This window comes from Triticum aestivum, chromosome 3A (assembly GCF_018294505.1).
Source record: "Triticum aestivum cultivar Chinese Spring chromosome 3A, IWGSC CS RefSeq v2.1, whole genome shotgun sequence".
In the NCBI taxonomy this organism is placed as follows: Eukaryota; Viridiplantae; Streptophyta; class Magnoliopsida; order Poales; family Poaceae; genus Triticum; species Triticum aestivum.
In genome coordinates, this window is record NC_057800.1 from 154,176,407 (window position 1) to 154,195,207 (window position 18,801).

Genomic DNA, 18,801 nt, shown 5'->3' on the forward strand with positions numbered 1-18,801 from the left:
ATACTTCTTGTACTGGTTCTTTTATGATGAATACTATTGAATTCAGATGGGATTTATTGGAAAGAATTAAACACAACTCTGAAGATTGGGAACTCGATGAAGGTAAGGAGTCAGGTATAACACCTAAGTTTGATTGTGTTAAATCTTTTATGGATACCGATGCTTTTCGTGAATTTAACACTAAATATTGACTTGACTCTGACATAGTAGCTTCTTTTTGTGAATCCTTTGCTACTCATGTTGATCTCCCTATGGAGAAGTGGCTTAAATATCGTCCTCCCATTAAAGTAAAAGTAGTTGAACCTATTAAAGTTGAAGAAAATACTATCACTTATAATGTTGATCCTATTGTTCCTACCTACGTAGCACCGATACGGCAACACGGATAGGGCGATATGGGTATGGGGATACGGGATACGGCAATTTCTAGAAATGTCAATACAGCGATACGGCAAGTATAGATAAATATTTAATAAAATTGCATGTTATAAAGAATAATGAAATGCATGAGATGAGATCAAAATACTGCCCCATAAGTTGCATCCATGCCTCTTTTCATCAAGTCATCTCGATGACTGAATGATCATCAATTTACTGAATCCTCATGCTACCTGGAAAATACAGCATATGCTAGTGTTAGAACTTGAACTAAACATAACACTTGTGCATGAAAAGCTGAGAACACTAAAGACGTTGGCTTGTAGCTTGCTTACCCAATGATACTTGCTTGATGCTTCCCAGCCTCTCAACTGAATATTGGCCTGCAAGTGTCATTGTCAGTATTTCACTCCCTAGCACTAGCCGCAACCTGAACAAGTCAGCAACAAATCATAGTAGATACAACAGAGGCCAAAACCCAGTGCCCAGCAGTACCTAGCAAGCACGCAAGTACATAACAAATATGCAGACGGACACACCGAGCATGAACGCACGCACGCCACAGCAAGCACACACCACGCACGCACTCAGCAGCAAGCACACACCGAATTAGCACACAGCAAGCCAGCAAGAGCGGGAGGACCAGACACCATCGGAAGAGAGCAGAGATTGGGAAGGGGCTAGGGGGATACCTTGCTGGTGACGGCCAACAGGTGGCGGCGGCGGACACTCCAAGCGGCAGCGGCGAGACGAGTCCACGGAGCGGCGAGGCGATTCCAGATGGCCGCAATGGAATCCAGGCAGCGGCAGCAGTGGTAGCAATGCGGCGGCGCACTCATGCGGTCGCACCTAAATCCTGGATCCAATCTGCTGCATAGCAAACTGCGAGGCTGTTTAGGGTTACGACTTTGCGAATGGTGGAGTGGGCTTCTACTGGGCTTCCCGTGTCGCCGGCGTGTCGGCGTCGTCCTGGCGGCGTATCCACATTTTTTTCTTTTGTTTTAAATCGAAAATCACGATACCCCAGTGAGGGAGTCCTGGATTAGGGGGTGTTCGGGTAGCCGGACTATACCTTCGGCCGGACTCCTGGACTATGAAGATACAAGATTGAAGACTTCGTCCCGTGTCCGGATGGGACTTTCCTTGGCGTGGAAGGCAAGCTTGGCGATGTGGATATTCAAGATCTCCTACCATTGTAACCGACTCTGTGTAACCCTAACCCTATCTGGTGTCTATATAAACCGGAGGGTTGTAGTCCGTAGGCGATCAACCCCATACACAACAATCATACCATAGGCTAGCTTCTAGGGTTTAGCCTCCTTGATCTCGTGGTAGATCTACTCTTGTACTACCCATATCATCAATATTAATCAAGCAGGAGTAGGGTATTACCTCCATTGAGAGGGCCCGAACCTGGGTAAAACAAAGTGTCCCCTGTCTCCTGTTACCATCCGGCCTAGACGCATAGTTCGGGACCCCCTACCCGAGATCCGCCGGTTTTGTCACCGACATCGGTGCTTTCATTGAGAGTTCCTCTGTGTCATCGCCTTTAGGCCTGATGGCTCCTTCGATCATCAACAACGATGCGGTCCAGGGTGAGATTTTTCTCCCCGGACAGATCTTCGTCTTCGGCGGCTTCGCACTGCGGGCCAATTCACTTGGCCACCTGGAGCAGATCAAAAGCTACGCCCCTGGCCATCAAGTCAGGTTTGGAAGCCTAAACTACACGGCAGACATCCGCGGAGATTTGATCTTTGATGGATTCGAGCCACAGCCAAGCGTGCCGCACTGTCTCGTGGGGCATGATCTAGCTGTGCCGCCGAACAGTACCCTGGAGGCCGCAAACGCACCGGCTCTGACCCCTAATTCGGAGCCAGCTGCGCCAATCGAGGGTGAGCGGTTGGATGTCACCTCGGGGGCTGTAATCTCAAAAGCGTTCGAGCCAAACGCCAGCCCCACACTCTGTACGGCCCGTGACTCCAAGGAGCCGGATTCCTCTCCGAACTCCGAACCCCTCGCGCCCTGCCGATCAAACTCGATTGGGCGCCAATAATGGAGTTCACCACCGCGGACATCTTTCAGCACTCGCCCTTCAGCGACATCCTGAATTCTCTAAAGTCTCTCTCTTTATCAGGAGAACCCTGGCCGGATTACGGTCAACGAGGATGGGATACGGACGATGAATAAATTCAAAGCCCACCCACCACCCACTTGGTAGCCACTATCGACAATTTAAACGACGTGCTCAACTGCGACTCCAGAGACATCGACAACATGGATGACGATGTAGGAGATACCAACGAACCAACGCCCATAGGGCATTGGACAACCACCTCATCCCATGATGTGTACATGGTGGACACCCCTAAAGGAAACGACAACGAGGAAAAAGGGGATGGGACGGGAGTTCGACCCCCCCGAAAAGCAATCAAAGCGTCGGCGTAAACGCCGACCCAAGCCCCGCCTCGACAAAAACCCAGCCATAGAGCAGGACGAGCCGGTAGACGACAAGCAGGCCTTAGAGCAACCGCCCGAACAGGGAAACACGGATAGAGAAACCGAACATCCCTCCTCCATCAAAAACGGCATTCCAGACAACCTCACGCCAAATAAACCTATGGAGCAGAAGAATCTCCACGAGAGGCTCGTTGCAACTGCACGCAGCCTAAAAAAGCAGAAGCGGAAGCTAAAAATAGCGGAAGATGCACTCCGGATTAGATGGAGCAAAGTAACCAATACAACAGATAAGTACGGCGACAGTCGCCGCACTAAAAGCTATCCGAAAAGAAAGCTACTGCCTGAATTCGACGAAGAGGCCCTAGAGCCCTCGCATTCAAAAAATGAAAAAGCCATACGGTCGGATAGATGACCCCATAAAGCGGCAAGCGGCGCCGCACATAAATCGGCATGCGACCCACTTAAGGATTCACATCATGGCCCAGTCAGGTCCATTTACGGGCCAAGAAAGCAAGCTCTCGTAAGCAACGCTATGAAGCCATCATCAGAATCCGGCACACCCAAATACAGGGGCGCCGCACACCCTCTATGTTTCACCGATGAGGTCTTGGACTATGAATTCCCAGAGGGATTCAAACCCGTAAACATAGAGGCATATGATGGAACAACAGACCCTGGAGTCTGGATCGAGGATTATATCCTCCACATACACATGGCTAGAGGAGATGATCTCCACGCCATAAAATATCTACCCCTTAAGCTTAAAGGGCCAGCCTGGCATTGGCTTAAAAGCCTTCCCGAAAACACAATTGGAAGTTGGGAGGAGCTCGAGGATGCTTTCCGAGCAAACTTTCAATGGACCTATGTCCGTCCTCCGGATGCAGACGATCTTAGTCACATAACTCAACAACCCGGAGAATCAGCTCGGCAGTTCTGGAATAGATTCCTCACTAAAAAGAATCAGATAGTCGACTGTCCGGACGCCGAAGCCTTAGCAGCTTTTAGGCATAATGTCCGAGACGAATGGCTCGCCAGACACCTCGGCCAGGAAAAGCCAAGAACAATGGCCGCACTAACAAGCCTCATGACCCGCTTTTGTGCAGGGGAGGACAGCTGGTTGGCAAGGTGCAGCCCTAGCGACCCAAATACATCCGAAACCAGGGATGGAAATGAAAAACCGCGGCGAACAAGGACCGTCGCTGGACTAAGGACAAAAGTCCGAAGAGCACGGCAGTCAATGCCAGATTCAAAGGCTCACGACAAAATCAAGAAAAATCGCCCCCCCCAGGATAACAGGGACGATCCATCCAACCTAAATAAAATCCTGGACAGGATATGTCAGATACACAGTACTCCCGGGAAGCCTGCTAACCATACCCACAGAGACTGATGGGTTTTCAAACAATCCGGCAGACTCAATGCCGAACACAAGGGGCTCGACACGCCAAGCGAAGACGAGGACGAACCCCAAAAGCAGAACACCAGGAAACAAAAGAACTTCCCACAAGAAGTAAAAACAGTGAACTCACTTCACATAAAAAAACGTGCGGCGCCCGTAAAGGTACGCACCACACGGCCCAGAGGGTCCTGCCACTGGTTGTCGAAACCGATCATCTTCGATCATCTAGATTATTCTAGGAATATCAAGAATGTAGGCTGGACTACCTTGATACTCGATCCAATAATTGGCGGACTCAAGTTTTCAAATGTCCTTATGGACGGCGGCAGTGGAATAAACCTGATATATCAGGATACAATCCAGCACATGAGGATAAACCCAGCAAGAATTCACCGCAGCAAAACCTCATTTCAAGGGGTAATACCTGGTCCGGACACCCATTGTACGGGTTTTCTCCGGCTCACAGTCACATTCGGCTCTGCCGATAACCTCCGTCGCGAAAAGCTGACCTTCCACATCGTCTCGTTCTCAAGCCGCTATCAAGCACTACTGGGACGCGAAGCTTTCACTCGCTTTAACGCAATACCGCATTATGCATCTCTTACGCTTAAGATGCCCGGTCCACGAGGCATCATCTCTTTGAAGGGGAAGCACTAAAGTGCGCCTCCCCGAGCGGAGGACTGTGCGGCCGCTTTTACAGCCCCACAGCAAAATGGCCTCACCGGCCAAAAAACTTCAAAATAGGTCATTTAAAGACCACGAACGCGGATAGACGAGTTCGGTGCAAAATCATCATTGATGCAGGCCTAGAAGCCATATACCCCCGCACTAGGGGCTCCACGCATATACAATAAGAGATAATAAAGCTCAAACTTATATATCTTACTTTATACTTTGTTTATTTTAAAACTTTTTCGGCACGACCCGTTTTCAACTCAGTTCCTCTCTTTTACAGATGAACGTCGTGCGGCGCCCGTCCAGGATACGGCACAACGGAGACACAGGCGCAGACGTGCAGTAGGGACCCGTCCTAAAGGATTCTTTTTAGATTAAGACCCTGTGTAAACCTTTTTTACTGTCTCTTGCTACACATCCCCTGGTTCTTTCTTTCTAATATAACCAAGGAGGAGGCTGGCGTCTTGGCATATGGCCACGTCAGAATTTTTGCACGTACCTGGACACTAGGGGCTTTTTTAATAAAGAGTGTTGTTTGGCCCGCACTCATAAAGACCGAACACCTTAGGGAGTGTTCGGCGTCGCGAGTTTTGGCATTATATGCATCAGCTCTGAATCATGCCTTTGGTCAAATGTTGGCTTGCCCGGCTCCTGAGTTCGGCTACCTTACGTTCCGCTCTATCGGCTAAGGTAGCACCAGGAGAACTACTGCGATTGTGCCCCCAGTTCGGCCAGGGCGAGCACCTTAGTAGAGAAAGCCGAAAACTGACTGTCATGATGTAGCGTGAGACTGGTCAGCCACTCGATGAACAATCGGAATCTATCGGATTCCTCCGCTTTAACGAAGGTCCGCTTCCCGGTTAGGCACTTACGCGCCCCGAATTCGGACAAGCGCAGTTGCCACCAAGGAGCTACCTAAAGAGTCTCATTTTCAAACTCCTATGGCTAAGTGAAAGTGTTAAAGCATTATAGTCCGATTGCCTGGCCCGCTGCGCTATCACCTCCTTTGTAGGACCAAGACGTTGGGTTAAGTGTGAAAATGCGTCTTCTGCGAGGACCCCCGCACTATGTGCGTGGGGGCTGAAGCCAACGACTGCCATCTTTCAGATTCTATATATATATATATATACATATATATATATATATATCTTAAAACGGCCGCATAGAAGGTGTTAACAATACTTGGAGGCACACATATAAAAAAGGCAACTACAATTTATCAAAATATTACTTTATAATTACATATGCTATCATAACATAGCATCTTTCAGGCACTGCGTCTCTATTACACGAGCGCCTTCAAGAACTTCCTGAAAATAGTGCTCGGAAGGTACTCGGCTTTTGTCCGAATCTCGGGACGCAACAACGATGGTCTCCATCTCTGCCCAGTATGTCTTAACACGGGCAAGAGCCATCCGTGCGCCCTCTATGCATGCTGACCTCTTCATTGCAGTTATACGCGGCACCGCGTCAAGGAATTGCTGCACCAAGCTGAAATAACTCTTTGGCTCCGATCTCCCAGGCCACAGATGACCCATGACGTACTTCATGGCGAGTCCAGACAATCTATTCAGCTCGGCCCATTGAGCCAGGCGATCGTCCACTGCCAGTGGACGCTCTGGATTATGAAACTGTGACCAGAAAAGCTTTTCCACTTCGCGATCTTCCGGATCTCAAAAGTGTTCGGTCGCATCAGCAGCACTTGCTGCCAAATCCAGATAGGTGTCCTCCACACTCCACATCCGGTCCAACGGAGCAAACTTCGGATCACAAACCTTCCTCCGCAGCATAAAGGGCTTTCCAGCCGCAATCTGTTCGGCCTGATGCAGCTCCTCTTTCACAGCTCTCATCGCAGAGCGAGCATCCTTGGCATCGGCAACGGCCTTCTCTATGTCCGTCTGTCTCGCCCGGTCTTCTTTCTCAAGAAGTTTGCAACGGTCTACAGCGCTCTTTAACTTCTCGGCCATCTCGGCCATCTCTTCTTTGCTTCGGCAGTGAGCAGCCTGTTCGGCTCTCAGCTCTTCAAGGGCCTTCTTGGCAGCCGCATCGCTTTTTCTGGCTCGCTCCTTAGTTCGGGCAAATTTTGCCCTAAGATTCTCCACGGCGGCCGTACCATCTGCGTCAAGCACACACATTGTAAGACACTGGCATGAAGCTCCTCTTACCTGATGCCGCCCGAAGAATTACATACCTTGAGCCTCATCAAGCCGCTTGTTGACAAGCACGATATCGGCATCTGCCACGTCCAGTTGCCGCTTTAGTTCGGCCACATCATCTGTTCGGCTTGATTCCGGACACCTCGCCACCTACATTCAATGGCGACATCTTAGACCTGGGATTATGATCCTCTGCGTGCCGTCATTTCTTGACAAGGCGCAGAGTCTCAGGGGCTACTATCTACACAGGGCGCATCTTATTTATGCGCAACTGACAAAAGTGTACATTATCTAACGTACCTCAAAACCCGTCAGTAAACTTTTGACGGCCTCATGCAATCCGCTTTCTGCGGATGAAATCCTTTCAATCACCGTGCCCATCAATGCACGATGCTCTTCTGAGATAGAAGCTCGCCCCAGCAGAATCTTTAGTTCCTCCGGCCGAGCACCAGACGGTGCCGGACTTACCCTATGACCTCTTTCGAAAGCCAGACGCGGAGAGCCTTGGGGGGCCACATAGTTATCTTCCGCCCCTGCCGGATTCGGAGAAACCCTCCGCGACGACACCTCAGGGTCGCCCGCCTCGCTGGGCGGCACGGCAGGGGGAGGCATCCCGCTCTCCATCATCTCTGGAAGAAGATCCCCCGAAGACGAGCTCTGCTGCGAAGGGCTGAGGTCCGAGCTACAAGGTAAAATTTTGGTTAATATTCTCAGAAATAAAATCAAGGATTTCTCTCATCCCTCAAAAGGAAAATCTTTTCTCCACTTACGGCTCGCTGGAGGGCTGATCCCCTTGAGGGCGTAGTCCGGCCGAGGAACTCCCCGGTCGGACCCTCTGACGAGGATTTTCTCCCCCGTTTTGAGGCCATGGTTTCCGGGTCGTCAGAGGGGGCTCTCTTCTTCCCCTTAGGAGAGGAATTGTCGGTTCCTCCCTTCGGAGCAGCCTCCTTCGAGGAGGCCATAGCTTCCTTGTCCTCCCCCTCCAAAGGCATTATCTCCAGCATCCTGACCAGCACGGGATCCGGCCTGGTTTCAGGAAGGGGAGCCAGACACCTGATCAGCTTTGCCGTCGCTATCCACTCCTGTTTAAAAGGACGACTCTTTTAGGGGCAAGTTTATGACAATTATACAGATAGAAGGTCCGGGCACAAGGTTGCTTACTTGAGTATCCGGGCGATTGCAGCTTAGGCCAGCGTCCTCGGTTAAATCCGGACACATCTCTTGTGATCCGAAGAACAGTCTACACATCTCCACGGGCGTTGCGCCCATAAAATGCTGGAGAACCCGTGGTCCCTCCGGATTAAACTCCCATAGACGAAGGGAGCGACGTTTGCCGGGCAGTGTTCGGCGAATCAGCATGACCTGCGTCACCATGACCAGGTTGAGGTCTCCTTTTAAGAGATCCCTAATGTGGCCCTGCAATAGGGGCACGTCTTTGGATAACCCCCAATCTAATCCTTTGTTGACCCATGACGCTAGCCGTGGTAGGGGACCCGAGCGAAAGGCAGGAGGCGCCACCCACTTGGCACTCCTGGGAGCGGTGATATAGAACCACTCTCGTTGCCACAAGCCGAGCTCCTCTTGAAAAGAGCCCTCGGGCCATGGAGCATCGGCATTCTTACTGATGACAGCACCTGCGCACTCTGCGTGCCGTCCCTCGATCATCTTCGGCTCCACTCCAAAAGTCTTGAGCCATAAACCGAAGTCAGGAGTAACGCGGAGGAACGCTTCGCACACAAAGATGAATGAGGAAATGTGGAGGATGGACTCCGGAGCTAAGTCATGAAATTCCAGCCCGTAATAAAACAGCAGCCCCCTCACGAAGGGATCCATCGGGAAGCCTAACCCCCGAAGGAAGTGAGAAATGAACACTACGCTCTCACCTGGCTGGGGATTGGGAATAGCCTGCCCTTGAGCAGGCAACCTATGCGGAATTTCGGCGGTCAAGAACTTAGCCTCTCTCAACTTTACCACATCCTCCTCCGTGACGGAGGAGGGCATCCATCGGCCTTGAAGGTCGGAACCGGGCATTGTCGAAGGTCCGAAGCGCCTGGAATCTGAAGCCTAGGGTGTTGGAACTCGAGGCGACGAGCGAACTCGTTTTGAGATTAGAAAAAGGAGTAAGGCCTTGGTCTCTTTATAAGAGGTTGAATACCAGGAGCCCTCCCCGTAACCGTTTGGGACTCACCTTTAATTGAGAAAACATGCTAAATGGGCACGATTGGGTTACCCACATCCGTATTGATGAGAATCCCGTAAATAAGGGGCACACGATCTCTGCTTTGACAACATGTGCCAAGGAAACCGCCTCGCAAAACATGCTGAGGTGGAAAAGTAAAAACGATTCGAGTAAAAGACTTGGCCGTAGTGTGATAGCGCACTGCGGAATATGTCAGTAGATTTGATTTGTGTTAATATTATTCTCTCTATGGTGATATGTGGAAGCTTATTTTGCAGAACCAGACACTACTCTTGGTGTTTACAAATCTTCTATGAAGGACTTGGAGGAGGAACCCGCCTTGCAATGCCGAAGACAATTTGCGCGCCGGACCCATCGTTATTGAAGCCTGGTTCAGGGGCTACTGAGGGAGTCCTGGATTAGGGGGTGTTCGGGTAGCCGGACTATACCTTCGGCCGGACTCCTGGACTATGAAGATACAAGATTGAAGACTTCGTCCCGTGTCCGGATGGGACTTTCCTTGGCGTGGAAGGCAAGCTTGGCGATGTGGATATTCAAGATCTCCTACCAGTGTAACCGACTCTGTGTAACCCTAACCCTATCCGGTGTCTATATAAACCGGAGGGTTGTAGTCCGTAGGCGATCAACCCCATACACAACAATCATACCATAGGCTAGCTTCTAGGGTTTAGCCTCCTTGATCTCGTGGTAGATCTACTCTTGTACTACCCATATCATCAATATTAATCAAGCAGGAGTAGGGTATTACCTCCATCGAGAGGGCCCGAACCTGGGTAAAACAAAGTGTCCCCTGTCTCCTGTTACCATCCGGCCTAGACGCACAGTTCGGGACCCCCTACCCAAGATCCACCGGTTTTGACGCCGACACCCAGGGATACCCGTATCACTGCCGTATCATGCGTATCACCGTATCGGTGACGTATAGGAAGGCAATACACAACTTTTCCACGTATCGGTGCTTCATAGGTTCCTACCGCTTATATTGAGAAACCACCTTTCCATGCTAGAATAAAGGATCATGATAAAGCTTCAACTGTGGTTCGTAAGAGTAATACTAGAACACCAACGCCTTCTGAGCAAATTAAAGTTGAACCTAGTATTGCTATGGTTAAAGATCTCTTGTCCAATAATATTGATGGGCATGTTATTTACTTTGGTGATGAAGCTGCTAGAATTGCTAGACCCGATAATAAAAATAAACATAGACCTGTTGTAGGCATGCCTGTTATTTTTGATAAAATAGGAGATCATTGCTATCATGGCTTATGTGATATGGGTGCTAGTGTGAGTGCAATACCTCATTCTTTATATGAAGAAATTATGCATGATATCGCACCTGCTGAGATAGAAGGTATTGATGTTACAATTAAGCTTGCCAATAGAGATACTATTTCACCAATTGGGATTGTTAGAGATGTTGAAGTCCTGTGTGGGAAAGTTAAATATCCTGCTGATTTTCTTGTTCTTGGTTCCCCACCAGATGAGTTTTGTCCCATTATATTTGGTAGACCCTTCTTGAATATTGTTAATGCTAAGATAGACTGCAAAAAGGATATTGTTTCCGTTGGTTTAGGGGATATGTCTCATGATTTTAATTTTGCTAAATTTCATAGACAACCCCATGATAAAGAATTGCCTAGTAAATATGAAATTATTGGTCTTGCTTCTATTGTTGTGCCTCCTAATGATCCTTTAGAACAATACTTGCTAGATCATGAAATGATATGTTTATGAATGAAAGAAGGGAAATAGATGAAGTATTCTTTAAACAGGGACCTATTTTGAAACACAACTTGCCTATTGAAATTCTAGGGGATCCTCCTCCACCCAATGGTGATCCCGTGTTTGAGCTTAAACCATTACCTGATACTCTTAAATATGCTTATCTTAATGAAAAGAAGATATATCCTGTTATTATTAGTGCTAACCTTTCAGAATAGGATGAAGAGAGATTATTGAAAACTCTGAAGAAGCACCGTGCTGCTATTGGATATACTCTTGATGATCTTAAGGGCATTATTCCCACTCTATGCCAGCACAAAATAGAATTGGAGAAAGATGCTAAACCGGTTGTTGATCACCAACGACGGTTATATCCTAAGATGAAAGAAGTGGTAAGAAAACAAATACTAAAGCTTCTAGAGGCAACTATAATTTATCCCGTTGTTGATACTCAGTGGGTAAGTCCTATCCATTGTGTCCCTAAGAAGCTAGGTATTACTGTTGTTCCTAATAATAAAGATGAATTGATTCCACAAAGAATTGTTACGGGTTATAGAATGGTAATTGATTTCCGCAAACTAAATAAAGCTACTAAAAAGTATCATTACCCTTTACCTTTTATTGATCAAATGCTAGAAAGATTATCCAAACACACACATTTTTGCTTTCTAGACGGTTATTCTGGTTTCTCTCAAATACCTGTGTCAAAAGAAGATCATGAAAAGACCACTTTTACTTGCCCTTTCGGTACCTTTGCTTATAGACGTTTGCCTTTTGGTTTATGTAATGCACCTGCTACCTTTCAAAGATGTATGACTGCTATACTCTCTAACTTTTGTGAAAAGATTGTTGAGGTTTTCATGGATGATTTTTCTATATATGGAACTTCTTTTGATGATTTCTTAAGCAACCTTGATCGAGTTTTGCAGAGATGTGAAGAAACTAATCTTGTCTTGAATTGAGAGAAGTGCCACTTTATGGTTAATGAAGGCATTATCTTGGGGCATAAAATTTCTAAAAGAGGTATTGAAGTTGATAAAGCTAAAGTTGATGCTATTGAAAAGATGTCGTGTCCTAAGGACATTAAAGGTATAAGAAGTTTCCTTGGTCATGCCGGTTTATATAGGAGGTTCATTAAAGACTTCTCAAAAATTTCCAAGCCTCTGACTAATCTCTTACAAAAAGATATTCCTTTTGTCTTTGATAATGATTGTGTAGAAGCATTTGAAATACTTAAAGAAAGCTTTGATTTCTGCACCCATTGTTCATCCACCTGATTGGAATTTACCCTTTGAAATTATGTGTGATTCTAGTGATTATGATGTAGGTGCTGTTTTAGGACAAATAGTTGATAAGAAATTAAATGTTATCCAATATGCTAGTAAAACTCTAGACAGTGCCCAGAGAAATTATGCTACTACTGAAAAAGAATTTTTAGTAGTTGTATTTGCTTGTGATAAGTTCAGACCTTATATTGTTGATTCTAAAGTAACTGTTCAAACTGATCATGCTGCTATTAAATACCTTATGGAAAAGAAAGATGCTAAACCTAGACTTATTAGATGGGTTCCCCTACTACAAGAATTTGATTTGCATATTATTGATAGAAAAGGAGCCGAGAACCCCGTTGCAAACAACTTGTCTAGGTTAGAGAATGTTCTTGATGACCCACTACCTATAGATGATAGCTTTCCTGATGAACAATTAGCTGTCAGCAATGCTTCTCGTACTGCTCCATGGTATGCTGATTATGCTAATTACATTGTTGCTAAATTTATACCACCTAGTTTCACATGCCAGCAAAAGAAAAAGTTTTTCTATGATTTAAGACATTACTTCTGGGATGACCCACACCTTTATAAAGAAGGAGTAGATGGTGTTATTAGACGTTGTGTACCTGAGCATGAACAGGAACGGATCCTATGCAAGTGTCACTCCGAGGCTTATGGAGGACACCATGCTGGAGATATAACTGCACATAAGGTATTGCAATCCGGTTTTTATTGGCCTACTCTCTTCAAGGATGCCCGTAAGTTTGTCTTGTCTTGTGATGAATGTCAAAGAATCGGTAACATTAGTACATGTCAAGAAATGCCTATGAATTATTCACTTGTTATTGAACCATTTGATCTTTGGGGCTTTGATTATATGGGACCGTTTCCTTCCTCTAATGGGTATACACATATTTTAGTTGTTGTTGATTACGTTACTAAGTGGGTAGAAGCTATTCCAACTAGTAGTGCTGATCATAACACCTCTATTAAGATTCTTAAAGAAGTTATTTTTCCGAGGTTTGGAGTCGCTAGATACTTAATGATTGATGGTGGTTCACTTTTTATTCATGGTGCTTTTAGTAAAATGCTTGCTAAGTATGATGTTAATCATAGAATTGCATCTCCATATCATCCACAGTCTAGTGGTCAAGTAGAACTGAGTAATAGAGAGCTTAAATTAATTTTGCAAAAGACTGTTAATAGATCTAGAAAGAATTGGTCCAAGAAACTTGATGATGCATTATGGGCCTATAGAACTGCATATAAAATTCTTATGGGTATGTGTCCGTATAAAATGGTTTATGGAAAAGCATGTCATTTACCCCTCGAACTAGAACATAAGGCATATTGGGCCAATAAAGATCTCAACTATGACTTCAAACTTGCTGATGAGAAGAGACTATTTGACATTAGCTCACTTTATGAGTGGAGAACCCAGGCCTATGAAAATGCCAAACTGTTTAAAGAAAAAGTTGAAATATGGCATGACAAAAGGATGCAAAAACGCGAGTTTAATGTAGGTGATTATGTATTGTTATACAACTCTCATTTAAGATTTTTTGCAGGAAAACTCCTCTCTAAATGGGAAGGTCCTTACGTTATCGAGGAGGTCTATCGTTCCGATGCCATAAAAAACAACAACTCCGAAGGCACAAATCCGAGGGTGGTGAATGGTCAAAGAATCAAACATTATATCTCAGGTAATCTTATAAATGTTGAAACTAATGTTATTCAAATCATAACCCCAGAGGAGTATATAAGGGACACTTTCCAGAACATTTTATCCTCCGAAAAGGAAATGTGGTACGGTAAGTAAACCGACTCCAAAACAGTTCTAATAGCAATTTTTCTCCGTTTTGAAATATTTAAGAAAATATGAAAAGTAGAAGTAGTCTAGAAACGACATGATGCATCCACGAGGGTGGAGGGTGCGCCCTACCCCCTAGGCGCGCCCCCTGCCTTGGGGGCACCTCGTGTGCCCTCCGGACTCCATTTTCTTGCACAATACTTCTTTTGGTCGGTAAGAATTCATTATACAATCTCCCGAAGGTTTTGACCACTGCACCAGGCAAATATATCCTATTTTTGTTTCGAGCTGTTTTTCTGACAGATCTAGATCACCAAGACGTCTTCAAGCACCCCCAAGCACAAGTTTTTTGAGAGGGTCATCAACCCCTACCTCACGGAGGTGCTGCAACACCCTCAAACCATTGAGTTGCGTGAGGGGGTGCTGCACATCCGTGATGTTGAGGGACCATGGAGGACCGGAAGCGTGGAGACAAGACTCTAGGCAATGGAGCAACAAGTTTTCAAGTGCCAGGGGATGGTGGAACGCGGACTCGACGCCAACAACATGATGGTCGTGGAGTTCACCAACAATCACAAGCTGGATGCTAAGGACATTGGGGAGACCATCTTCAAGATTCATGATAAAATCGAGCACCTCCAAGCCCAGATATATGACCTACAAAACCAAAACTATGAGTATGAATATAGATTCAAGAGGATGAGTTTGGCTATAGATTTGAGGATCCCGGAGACTCGATCATCCTTCTATGATGGTGAGCCTATGCCTTGGAAGATGGACGACAAGCCTACATCGTCAACAACTCCATCGTCACTACCACCAAAGGAGAATTGAGTATCGGGTATGGGCACTCCCCTTGGCAACTGCCAAGCTTGGGGGAGTGCCCCGATATCGTATCACCATCACACTTTTATCTTTACTATTTTTCTTAGTTCGATCCTTTTGGTAATACCTTGATCTAGTAGAATAAAGTTTTATTATGATTTAGTTTTGAGTTTTTCTTTATGATCCTTCTGTGTAATCGAGTCCGTGAGTTATATATAATAAAGATTAGTTTTGAGTCGAGGGCCTAGTTATCTTGCTATGATCTTGAGGGGAAAAAGAGAAAGAATAAAAAGAAATAAAGAGATCATATTGATCTTATGGAGAGTAATTACTTCACATATAAAGAGTATGATGAATAAAAGTTGTTGAGAGTTGACAAACATAGTTTTGGTCATCGTTGCAATTAATAGGAAGTAATAAAGAAAGAGAGGTCTTCACATATAAATATACTATCTTGGACATCTTTTATGATTGTGAGCACTCATTAAATATGACATGCTAAAAAGTTGATGTTGGACAAGGAAGACAATGTAATGGGTTATGCTTTCTTACATCCGAAATAAATTATATTGTCATGGATCATCCAACATGTTGAGCTTGCCTTTTGCCCTCATGCTAGCCAAATTCTTTGCACCAAGTAGAGATACTACTTATGCTTCCAAATATCCTCAAACCCAGTTTTGCCATGAGAGTCCACCATATCTACCTATGGATTGAGTAAGATCCTTCAAGTAAGTTGTTATTGTTGCAAGCAATAAAAATTGCTCTCTAAATATGTATGATTTATTAGTGTGGAGAAAATAATCTTTATACGATATTGTGATGTGGAAGAAATAAAAGCGACGGACTGCATAATAAAGGTCCATATCACAAGTGGCAATATAAAGTGACGTTCTTTTGCATTAAGATTTTGTACATCCAACCATAAAAACACATGACAACCTCTACTTCCCTCTGTGAAGGGCCTATCTTTTATTTTTGTCTTATGCTTTATACAAGAGTCATGGTGATCTTCACCTTTCCTTTTTACATTTTATCCTTTGGCAAGCACTGTGTGTTGGAAAGATCCTAATATATATAGCTAATTGGATGTGGGATTTCATAAACTATTATTGTTGACATTACCCTTGAGGTAAAAGGTTGGGAGGCAAAACTATAAGCCCCTATCTTTCTCTGTGTCGGATTAAAGCTTCATACCCATAAGTATTGCATGAGTGTTAGAAATTGTGAAAGACTAAATGATAGTTGAGTATGTGCACTTGCTAAAAAGCTCTTATATTGACTCTTTTCAATGTTATAATAAATTGCAATTGCTTCAATGACTGAGATTATAGTTTGTTAGTTTTCAATGAAGTTTCCGATTCATACTTGACATTGTGAATAAATTGTTACTTTAGCATAAGAAATCACATGACAATATATATATATGTTGCTATTATAAGAATGATCATGATGCCCTCATGTCCGTACTTTATTTTATCGACACCTCTATCTCTAAACATGTGGACTTATTTTTCGATATCGGTTTCCGCTTGAGGACAAGCGAGGTCTATGCTTGGGGGAGTTGATACGTCCATTTTGCATCATGCTTCTATATCGATATTCATTGCATTATGGGTGTTATTACACATTATGTCACAATAATTATGCTTATTCTCTCTTATTTTACAAGGTTTACAAGAAGAGGGAGAATGCCGGCAACTGAAACTCTAGGATGGAAAAGGAGCAAATATTATAGACCTATTCTGCACAACTCCAAAAGTCCTGAAACTCCATGGAAGTCAGTTTTGGACTATATAAAAAATATTGGGTGAAGAAAGCACCAGAGGGGGCCACCCACCATCCACGAGGGTGGGGGGCGTGCCCTACCCCCTGGGCGCGCCCCCTGTCTCGTGGGCCCCCTGGCAGGCCTCTGGTGCCCATGTTTGGCTATATGAAGTCTTTCGCCCTGGAAAAAAAATCAGAAGGAAGCTTTCGGGACAAAGCAACGCCGCCACAAGGCAGAACCTTGGTGGAACCAATTTAGGGCTCCGGCGGAGCTGTTCTGCCAGGGAAACATCCCTCCGGGAGGGGGAAATCGTCACCATCGTCATTGAGGGAGTCCAGGATTAGGGGGTCCTCGGACAGCCGGACTGTTGGACTATGAAGATACAAGATTGAAGACTTTGTCCCGTGTCCAGGTGTGACTCTCCTTTGCTTGGAAGGCAAGCTTGGCAATTCGGATATATAGATCTCCTCTCTTGTAACCGACTCTATATAACCGTAGCCCCCTTCGGTGTCCATATAAACCGGAGGGTTTAGTCCGTAGGACAACAACAATCATACCATACGCTAGCTTCTAGGGTTTAGCCTCTCCGATCTCGTGGTAGATCAACTCTTGTAATACTCATATCATCAAGATCAATCAAGCAGGAAGTAGGGTATTACCTCCATCGAGAGGGCCCGAACCTGGGTAAACATTGTGTCCCCTAATGTCTACTACACAAACTTCTTCTTGTAGACGTTGTTGGGCCTCCAAGTGCAGAGGTTTGTAGGAAAGTAGCAAATTTCCCTCAAGTGGATGACCTAAGGTTTATCAATCCGTAGGAGGCATAGGATGAAGATGGTCTCTCTCAAGCAACCCTGCAACCAAATAACAAAGAGTCTCTTGTGTCCCCAACACACCCAATCCAATGGTAAATTGTATAGGTGCACTAGTTCGGCGAAGAGATGGTGATACAAGTGGTATATGGATGGTAGATAAAGGTTTTTGTAATCTAAAAATATAAAAACAGCAAGATAACTAATGGTAAAAGTGAGCATAAATGGTATTGCAATGATAGGAAACAAGGCCTAGGGTCCATACTTTCACTAGTGCAAGTCCTCTCAACAATAATAGCATAGTTGGATCACATAACTATCCCTCAACATGCAACAAAGAGTCACTCCAAAGTCACTAATAGAGGAGAATGAACAAAGAGATTATGGTAGGGTACGAAACCACCTCAAAGTTATTCTTTCCAATCAATCCATTGGGCTATTCCTATAGGTGTCACAAACAGACCTAGAGTTCGTACTAGAATAACACCTTAAGACACAAATCAACCAAAACCCTAATGTCACCTAGATACTCCAATGTCACCTCAAGTATCCGTGGGTATGATTATACGATATGCATCACACAATCTCAGATTCATCTATTCAACCATAACATAGAACCTCAAAGAGTGTCCCAAAGTTTCTACCAGAGAATCACGACGAAAACGTGTGCCAACCCCTATGCATAGGTTCATGGGCGGAACCCGCAAGTTGATCACCAAAACATACATCAAGTGAATCACGTGATATCCCATTGTCACCACAGATACGCACGACAAGACATACATCAAGTGTTCTCAAATCTTTAAAGACTCAATCCGATGAGATAACTTCAAAGAGGAAACTCAATCCATTACAAGAGAGTAGAGGGGGAGAAACATCATAAGATCCAACTATAATAGCAAAGCTCGCGATACATCAAGATCGTGCCACCTCAAGAACACGAGAGAGAGAGAGAGAAAGAGAGATCAAACACATAGCTAGTGGTACATACCCTCAGCCCCGAGGGAGAAATACTCCCTCCTCGTCATGGAGAGCTCCGGGATGATGAAGATAGACACTGGAGAGGGATCCCCCCTCCGACAGGGTGCCGGAATGGGTCTAGATTGGTTTTCGGTGGCTACGAAGGCTTTTGGTGGCGGAACTCCCGATCTGTTCTGCTCCCCGATCGTTTTAGGGTATATGGATATATATAGGCGGAAAAAATACGTCAGGGGAGCCACAAGGGTGGAGGGCGCGCCCTAGGGGGGTGGGCGCGCCCCCTGCCTCGTGGCTTCCTCGTTGCTTCCCTTACATGGACTCCAAGTCTCCCGGGTTGCTTTCCTTCCAAA

At 45.4% G+C, this 18,801-nt stretch overlaps 1 long non-coding RNA gene across 1 annotated transcript; it reads right to left on the bottom strand.

The window, feature by feature from the left end:
• Positions 1 to 361: 361 nt before the first annotated feature.
• LOC123058161 (uncharacterized) lies at positions 362 to 1,172 on the bottom strand. Its single transcript, XR_006427077.1, has 3 exons — positions 1,071 to 1,172; positions 714 to 761; positions 362 to 607 (listed from the first exon to the last, which is right to left on the bottom strand). It is a non-coding gene; the product is annotated as an uncharacterized lncRNA (long non-coding RNA).
• Between the last annotated feature and the right edge of the window lie 17,629 nt (positions 1,173 to 18,801).